Raw genomic sequence first — 9,875 nt, 5'->3', positions numbered from 1 at the left:
AGCTCCCTCTCCGAAGCCATCTCCAAGGCTATCTGCAATGACTCAGGATGAGCCAGCTGGGTCTTATGCACAGCTCTGTAGGAGAGAGCACCTGTATGAACTGGTCCCGTGCTAGCTCACTCTGCACGGAGGGGGGCATGTGAGCATATGCCCGCCGAGAGAGGCTCTCAATGTCATTAGCTAACACCCGTAGTGGCTCTCCAGGCTTCCTGCGTATATTACTCAGTTCAGAGCGCAGCAGCCAGGACTGTACACACTGTCCAAGCGCTTCCTCAGTGCTTCCACTAAATCCCCATAATCACGTCTAATCAATATCAAACAGGACAGAGCATCATCCGTGAGGCATAAAGCCAACTGCAGTGCCCTTTCTTCATCCGACCACCCCCTAAAATGTGCTAACAGTTCAAACTGAGCATGAAAAGCTTCCCAATCCGCCTTACTGGAGTACTTTGGGGTCTTAACAGATACAACGCAATCGGGAACTGGGTGCCACCATGTTTGTTTACATTCTGAGCCCCAGATTCCTTGTATCGTAGCGTTGAAGTCACCCCTTCGGTAAGCCCAACAGAATCCGTGCGAAGCACAGTTGACGAAGCACCCATGCCCGCTTCAGCTTTCATCATTCTAGCGGTCTCCCTCAAGCCGCCTCAGCGCTCCGATGCCCTGGCAATCTCCACAGCCAGATCCTCCGACGTCCATGCACATGCACCTCCATCATCGTCCCCTACCCCCACCTTCACTTTCGGACTTCCTCTAAGCATTTTAAACCCTCGTTCTCACGTACGTTAGCTAGCCCCAATTGTCAGCTAACTAGTTGGCTAACTTTTATCTTCGTTTTTACTTCTGACACCAATGTAATGACCGAGATAGATCATAAAGGAACAATTGTACAAACAGAGGTTTGAGTTTATGAATTTACGGTTATCTTGACAATTATCTTGTGAAGACAAGACGTAAGAGAGAGAACAATGGCTAAACATGGTCTTACCTTGCAATGCTCCACCCTCCCCCCCAAGCCTCTCCACCAACCACCAGGATGCCGGCATCAAAACATTTCAGGCATTCCCGTGATTGGCAGAAATCAGGTTGAGTGGCATGCTGGACCCCATGGACACTGGGTACTGGTAAGTACAACACAACCAACTAATAGAATAACACATAACACACATTAGTCGCTACAGTACCATAGCTAAGAGCTGTTCTTATGCACGATGCAAAGCGTAGTGCCTGGATACAGCCCTTAGCCGTGGTATATTGGCTATGTACCACAAACCCAGAGGTGCCTTATTGTTATTATAAACTAGTTACCAATGTAAATAGAGCAGTAAAAAGAAATGCCCTGTCCTATTTGTGGTATTTATTTTTTTACTGCTCTAATTACGTTGGTAACCAGTGTTTAATAACAATAAGGCTTATATGGGGTTTATGATATGGGGGTTTGTGATATATGGTCAATATACCACTGCTAAGGGCTGTATCCAGGCTTTGAGCTGATATACGCTGCCATGTTCATCCTTGGGACTATAAGGTTCTATCTGACATTTTGGTAAAAAATAAGTTATTTACATAGTTACTCTTTAGGTGGTCCTTTACGTGTCAACCTTAATGGATTATAGTTTTGAGATCTAAGGGTGGGGGGAACCAGTGTATTCTTCAAGCATGTCAGGGAACTCCTGTCTTATACTGGAGAGTATATACAGTGTGGAGAACAAGTATTTGATACACTGCCAATTTTGCAGGTTTTCCTACTTACAAAGCACGTAGAGGTCTGTAATGTTTATCATAGGTACACTTCAACTGTGAGAGACGGAATCTAAAGTAAAAATCCAGAAAATCACATTGTAGGATTTTTAATGAATTTATTTGCAAATTATGGAGGAAAATAAGTTTTTGGTCACCTACAAACAAGCAAGATTTCTGGCTCTCACAGACCTGTAACTTCTTCTTTAAGAGGCTCCTCTGTCCTCCACATTAATGGCACCTGTTTGAACTTGTTATCAGTATAAAATACACCTGTCCACAACCTCAAACAGTCACACTCCAAACTCTACTATGGCCAAGACCAAAGAGCTGTCAAAGGACACCAGAAACAGAATTGTAGACCTGCACCAGGCTGGGAAGACTGAATCTGCAATAGGTAAGCAGCTTGGTTTGAAGAAATCAACTGTGGGAGCAATTATTAGGAAATGGAAGACATACAAGACCACTGATAATCTCCTTCGATCTGGGGCTCCACGCAAGATCTCACCCCGTGGGGTCAAAATGATCACAAGAACGTTGAGCAAAAATCCCACAACCACACGGGGGGACCTAGTGAATGACCTGCAGAGAGCTGGGACCAAAGTAACAAAGCCTACCATCAGTAACACACTACACCGCCAGGGACTCAAATCCTGCAGTGCCAGATGTGTCCCCCTGCTTCAGCCAGTACATGTCCAGGCCCATCTGAAGTTTGCTCGAGAGCATTTGGATGATCCAGAAGAAGATTGGGAGAATGTCATATGGTCAGATGATACCAAAATAGAACTTTTTGGTAAAACCTCAACTCGTCGTGTTTGGAGGACAAAGAATGTTGAGTTGCATCCAAAGAACACCATACCTACTGTGAAGCATGGGGGTGGAAACATCATGCTTTGGGGCTGTTTTTCTGCAAAGGGACCAGGACGACTGATCCGTGTAAAGGAAAAAATGAATGGGGCTGTGTATCGTGAGATTTTGAGTGAAAACCTCCTTCCATCAGCAAGGGCATTGAAGATGAAACGTGGCTGGGTCTTTCAGCATGACAATGATCCCAAACACACCGCCCGGGCAATGAAGGAGTGGCTTTGTAAGAAGCATTTCAAGGTCCAGGAGTGGCCTAGCCAGTCTCCAGATCTCAACCCCATAGAAAATCTTTGGAGGGAGTTGAAAGTCCGTGTTGCCCAGCAACAGCCCCAAAACATCACTGCTCTAGAGGAGATCTGCATGGAGGAATGGGCCAAAATACCAGCAACAGTGTGTGAAAACCTTGTGAAGACTTACAGAAAACGTTTGACCTCTGTCATTGCCTACAAAGGGTATATAACAAAGTATTGAGATAAACTTTTGTTATTGACCAAATACTTATTTTCCACCATAATTTGCAAATAAATTCATAAAAAATCCTACAATGTGATTTTCTGGATTTTTTTTCTCATTTTGTCTGTCATAGTTGAAGTGTACCTATGATGAAAATTACAGGCCTCTCTCATCTCTCATTTTAAGTGGGAGAACTTGCACAATTGGTGACTGACTAAATATTTTTTTGCCCCACTGTATATTGGTCAGTAGCCTACAGAGCGGTGTGCAAGAATTAAGGCTACTGCCTACATGAAAGGCTCACTCTATGATTGAACTCGACATCTTTCTTCTCAAATCCGCAGGACATAAAACAATATAGAGGTAAGATGGATATCGGTTTGGAGTTATGACATGTATAATTCTTAAATTTTAGTATACACTTTTCATATTAATTTGAAATTGCTTTTCTTTTTTGAAGAGTTCTCACAAAAACAAGCTTTTCTCTGTGTAATGTCAATGGCTCACTGAGCATATACCAAGCATTTTTTTCAAAGCCTTTTACATATAATTAAGCCCTGTCATGCAAATTTTGCTTTGTGCAAGACTAGGAAACATTTTTGAAGACAAGGACCACAATGCAAAGTTCTCAAATGTGGTTACGAAAAAAACCTGCACCGCTGTTATGGGATTTTATGAATAATGACTAAATTATGTATACATTTAATGCAGGATTATAACTAACATAATTCTATGTTGTTTGATGAAGAATGTTTGTACATAGGCAAAGAGGAAGTGTTAATAGACAACTTGTGACCAAAGTCAAACTAACAACAGGAAAGATGTTTGGTCCCCAACCAGGGAGAGGAGAAACCGTTGATGAGAAGTACAGTATATAAACCAATGTACATGAAATGATTGGCAGAGCTCTCAAGAATAAACATCGCTGACTATTTTTGACTGGTCGCCGTCTGTTTCATTTCCCCCAGAAACTTACAAACTCTGGGTACAGACTGAGTATTTTAATCGAATTGGTTAATGAACAAATAAGAACCAAATTCATCTAACAATTGGTCCTTCGAGCCGGATCTCAATACCTGCCTCTGTCGTCCCAAGGAACTGCTGAAAACCGTGCAGACGGGATACTTAAGACGGGATACTAAATGGGTATTGTTCGATAGGACAGTCGTCTTGTACAAATAATAACTAACAGGATAACTTAACCTATTCAACACATGGATAGTGTCCAAAAGGGAGGAGAGGGAAGCCTAATATAGCGGAGTGAGATACGAGATATTGGTATACTTTAAAAGTCCTATGTACGGGTGAGACCTAATATCTGATCGAAAGTCAACTCTATAGATAAAGTTTCCAGAAAGGAGAAACACACATCAAACGTCACATACACATAGTGTGTAAATATACCATAGAACAGAACTATAGATACACATTGGTTAAAGAGACAATTAGATTGTGAGCATTAAAGACACACACACATAGTCAGGCAGAAGAGCAACAATAGTAACCAGGTAACAGTAAACAGCACACACATAGATCATAGAAATATATACACATATATAGTGATAAATACCGTAGCGACTAGTGACTGCAAGGATTTATCAAACATGTAGTAGTAAATCGGTCCCGGAATTCATGGGAGATGAGCGCTATATGGAGCAAAAGATAAAAGAAACATTGATTTTGGTCCAAAATGGAGAAAGAAGTATGAATTTGATGTGCGTCTGGATGTAGAAAAGCTAGAATTGCTTATAAACAGATACATAAGAGAAATGGAGATGAGACAGAAAAAGGTCAGACAGGTAGTAGGAAAGGATTGGGTGGCTGTAAAAGGAGACTGGACCCCAGGACAGAGGGCAGCGGTTGTTTTCCAGTGGTCTGTAGATAGAGAGCAGAGAGAGAGAGAGAGAGCAGACAGACAGGAGTCAAATATTTGATTGCTACTCTGGGGGAAATTGCAGGAAAGAGCAAGAAAGATTTTTAAAAGATAGTAGATAGACCCCGAGGACAGAAAGTGCTACAAAGGCGATAAAACAGGACACATGGCAGAGGATTGTATGGTCCCACCAAGGAACAGTCGACAGAGACAGAAAAGGGAAAGTAGGCGAAGGAGAGAGAGAGAAGTGGTAGCAGCAGGAAGGCAAGTGTAGAGAGAGAGAGACAGAGACAATGAGAGAGAGAGAGCAGAGAGTGAGTGAGTTACATGGAATTGTTGAAGTTTTTATTTTTAATTAAATACATTAATTATTTTGATAAAGGAATGTTGTTTAATATAGCAAGAAACACTTATTTGAAGGGATGGTATGACTTATGACCTCTATCATAACTTTCCTCTGTGGTCTGATCAGCCTCATTGGAAAGCCATTTGGATAGATAATGTAAGGTCATTGGTAATACTGAGTTTAAGGTAATTTAATACGACTGTGAAAGGCTGTGAAATTGATATTATAGTGTCATTATATTTTCTATGTTGAATATTGTGTGAAAATTAGCTAGGATAAGTTTTAAATATGGTAGACTCATGTTAAGTATTTAGGACATATTTTGAGTGTCACGCCTTGGTCTTAGTATTTTGTGTTTTAGTTAATTAGTTGGTCAGGCCAGGGTGTGACATGGGTTTATGTTTGTTGTATTCTTAGTGGGGTTTTTTAGTTATTGGGATTGTGGCTGATTAGGGGTGTGTGTTGCATAGGTTTGGCTGCCTGAGGCGGTTCTCAATCAGAGTCAGGTGATTCTCGTTGTCTCTGATTGGGAACCGTATTTAGGTAGCCTGGGTTTCACTTTGTATTTCGTGGGTGATTGTTCCTGTCTCTGTGTTAGTGTTCACCAGACAGGCTGTATAGGTTTTTTCACGTTCCGTTTGTTGTTTTTGTTATTTCATGTATCGTCATTTGACCACAACTCCATTTTGCTGATACCTGCCTACAGACAAAAGCTAAAAAAAAGAAGCTCCCACGCTGAGGTCTGTCCAACGCTGGTCCGACCAAGCTGACTCCACACTCCAAGACTGCTTCCATCACGTGGACTGGGACATGTTTCGTATTGCGTCAAATAACAACATTGACGAATACGCTGATTCGGTGTGCGAGTTCATTAGAACGTGCGTTGAAGATGTCGTTCCCATAGCAACGATTAAAACATTCCCTAACCAGAAACCTTGGAATGATGGCAGCATTCGTGTGAAACTGAAAGCGCGAACCACTGCTTTCAATCAGGGCAAGGTGTCTGGTAACATGACTGAATACAAACAATGCAGCTATTCCCTCCGTAAGGCTATCAAACAAGCTAAGCGTCAGTACAGAGACAAAGTAGAATCCCAATTCAATGGCTCAGACACAAGAGGCATGTGGCAGGGTCTACAGTCAATCACGGACTACAGGAAGAAATCCAGCCCAGTCACGGACCAGGATGTCAGGCAGACTAAATAACTTTTCTGCCCGCTTTGAGGACAATACAGTGCCACTGACACTGCCTGCAACGGAAAAATGCGGTCTCTCCTTCACTGCAGCCGAGGTGAGTAAAAAATTTAAACGTGTTAACCCTCGCAAGGCTGCAGGCCCAGACGGCATCCCCAGCCGCGCCCTCAGAGCATGCGCAGACCAGCTGGCTGGTGTGTTTACGGACATATTCAATCAATCCCTATACCAGTCTGCTGTTCCCACATGCTTCAAGAGGGCCACCATCGTTCCTGTTCCCAAGAAAGCTAAGGTAACTGAGCTAAACGACTACCGCCCCGTAGCACTCACTTCCGTCATCATGAAGTGCTTTGAGAGACTAGTCAAGGACCATATCACCTCCACCCTACCTGACTCCCTAGACCCACTCCAATTTGCTTACCGCTCAAATAGGTCCACAGACGATGCAATCTCAACCACACTGCACACTGCCCTAACCCATCTGGACAAGAGGAATACCTATGTGAGAATGCTGTTCATCGACTACAGCTCGGCATTCAACACCATAGTACCCTCCAAGCTCGTCATCAAGCTCGAGACCCTGGGTCTCGACCCCGCCCTGTGCAACTGGGTACTGGACTTCCTGACGGGCCGCCCCCAGGTAGTGAGGGTAGGTAACAACATCTCCTCCCCGCTGATCCTCAACACTGGGGCCCCACAAGGGTGCGTTCTGAGCCCTCTCCTGTACTCCCTGTTCACCCACGACTGCGTGGCCACGCACGCCTCCAACTCAATCATCAAGTTTGCGGACGACACAACAGTGGTAGGCTTGATTAACAACAACGACGAGACGGCCTACAGGGAGGAGGTGAGGGCCCTCGGAGTGTGGTGTCAGGAAAATAACCTCACACTCAACGTCAACAAAACTAAGGAGATGATTGTGGACTTCAGGAAACAGCAGAGGGAACACCCCCTATCCACATCGATGGAACAGTAGTGGAGAGAGTAGCAAGTTTTAAGTTCCTCGGCATACACATCACAGACAAACTGAATTGGTCCACTCACACAGACAGCATCGTGAAGAAGGCGCAGCAGCGCCTCTTCAACCTCAGGAGGCTGAAGAAATTCGGCTTGTCACCAAAAGCACTCACAAACTTCTACAGAGGCACAATCGAGAGCATCCTGGCGGGCTGTATCACTGCCTGGTACGGCAACTGCTCCGCCCTCAACCGTAAGGCTCTCCAGAGGGTAGTGAGGTCTGCACAACGCATCATCGGGGGCAAACTACCTGCCCTCCAGGACACCTACACCACCCGATGTTACAGGAAGGCCATAAAGATCATCAAGGACATCTACCACCCGAGCCACTGCCTGTTCACCCCGCTATCATCCAGAAGGCGAGGTCAGTACAGGTGCATCAAAGCTGGGACCGAGAGACTGAAAAACAGCTTCTATCTCAAGGCCATCAGACTGTTAAACAGCCACCACTAACATTGAGTGGCTGCTGCCTACACACTGACACTGACTCAACTCCAGCCACTTTAATAATGGGAATTGATGGGAAATGTTGTAAATATATCACTAGCCACTTTAAACAATGCTACCTTATATAATGTTACTTACCCTACATTATTCATCTCATATGCATACCTATATACTGTACTCTATATCATCGACTGCATCCTTATGTAATACATGTATCACTAGCCACTTTAACTATGCCACTTTGTTTACATACTCATCTCACATGTATATACTGTACTCGATACCATCTACTGTATCTTGCCTATGCTGCTCTGTACCATCACTCACTCATATATCCTTATGTACATATTCTTTATCCCCTTACACTGTGTATAAGACAGTAGATTAGGAATTGTTAGTTAGATTACTTGTTGGTTATTACTGCATTGTCGGAACTAGAAGCACGAGCATTTCGCTACACTCGCATTAACATCTGCTAACCATGTGTATGTGACAAATACAATTTGATTTGATTTGATTTGATTTTGATTTAAAAACATGAGTAACCAACACGCTGCATTTCGGTCCGACTCTCTTTCGACAAACGAAGAACGCCGTTACATTGAGCCAACAGGGCAGTGAAAAAGATGAAGATATAAAAATAGTGATTTTATAAGCGTTAAAATGAATTTTGTATAGAAATATGTTGCAGTTCTTAGGGATGGTAAATTACTGTAGATAATGGATCCCACACTGTGCAACATATATTAAATTATTGATGAGACTGATTTAAGATTAACCCATGTGTTTGTTAGACAAAATACAGTAGACTCCCGAAGGAGAGATTTCATTAGTACAGAAATCATATGCTATGTTTAGCATTCATTTTGGCTATATTTAATTATTAGAAGATTTGTATTTAAATAGTAGAAAGTTGACAGGCATATATGGCATCTGAGGTGATCCAGGATCTTTGAGAGTATCGAAATAATTAAGTTTAGCTATGTAATAATCTTAGAGATTACTACTATAGACATGTTGATTTTTCCAAGGTCCATGAATGGAAACATGGAGACAGTGAGACAGTTAATCAATATTTGGAAACAGAAACGCAATCTGGTATTGAACATAATGGAAAAGAAAATTAAATTTGATCTTCTTTGTGTAAGCTACATTTTGATATATGTAGACGTTATATTGGTGACAAATCCCTCACAGGAGGGCTGTAAAGCTGATACCCTAGCTCTGTTCCTCTTTTTCGCAGACCAAGGTCACAAAGTGAATAGGAGGAAGTCACAGCTCAGGCAGTTGAGGACTCGGCATCTGTTGTGCTTTATCATGATTTGACTTTAAAAGTTCCACATGCCGTATCCATTCTGTTGTTAGAACATACAATGACATCTGTCTTGTATGTTAATCCTTTTCAACATGCCTAATTTGACAATGGAGCGTTGTACTACTCTGAACCCCTCCACATTAGTTCCTCTTGCAACAGATGGCAGCCCACATGATTGTGTAACAGAAACCAAGAAAGTTGTCTTACTACGACCTGATTTGACTGATCTAGCTTTATCTGATGGGGAACTGACTATGTTTGTAGATGGGTCGTAGAGAAAGAACCCAGAGGGCTCAAATGCAACTGGTTATGCATTAGTGACTCTTACTGAGGTGTTGGAAGCTGAAGCATTACAAAAAATTACTCTGTTCAGCAAGTTGAAATTGTTGCCCTTACCAGAGCTTGTGAATTGAGGAAGGGTAAATGTATTACGATATATACTGACAGTGCTTATGCATTTAACACCATCCATGTATTTGCACCTCAGTGGAAAAACAGGGGTATGGTCACCACGGCGGGTAAACCAATTACCCATGTGAAGCTAATTTTGAATTAACTAAAGGCAGTTTTATTACCAAAGACAGTAGCAAATTGTAAATGTGAAGCACATACGACTTGGTAATAGA

This window comes from Oncorhynchus masou, chromosome 15 (assembly GCF_036934945.1).
Source record: "Oncorhynchus masou masou isolate Uvic2021 chromosome 15, UVic_Omas_1.1, whole genome shotgun sequence".
Classification (NCBI taxonomy): Eukaryota; Metazoa; Chordata; class Actinopteri; order Salmoniformes; family Salmonidae; genus Oncorhynchus; species Oncorhynchus masou.
Note: the sequence above shows the minus strand (reverse complement) of the source record.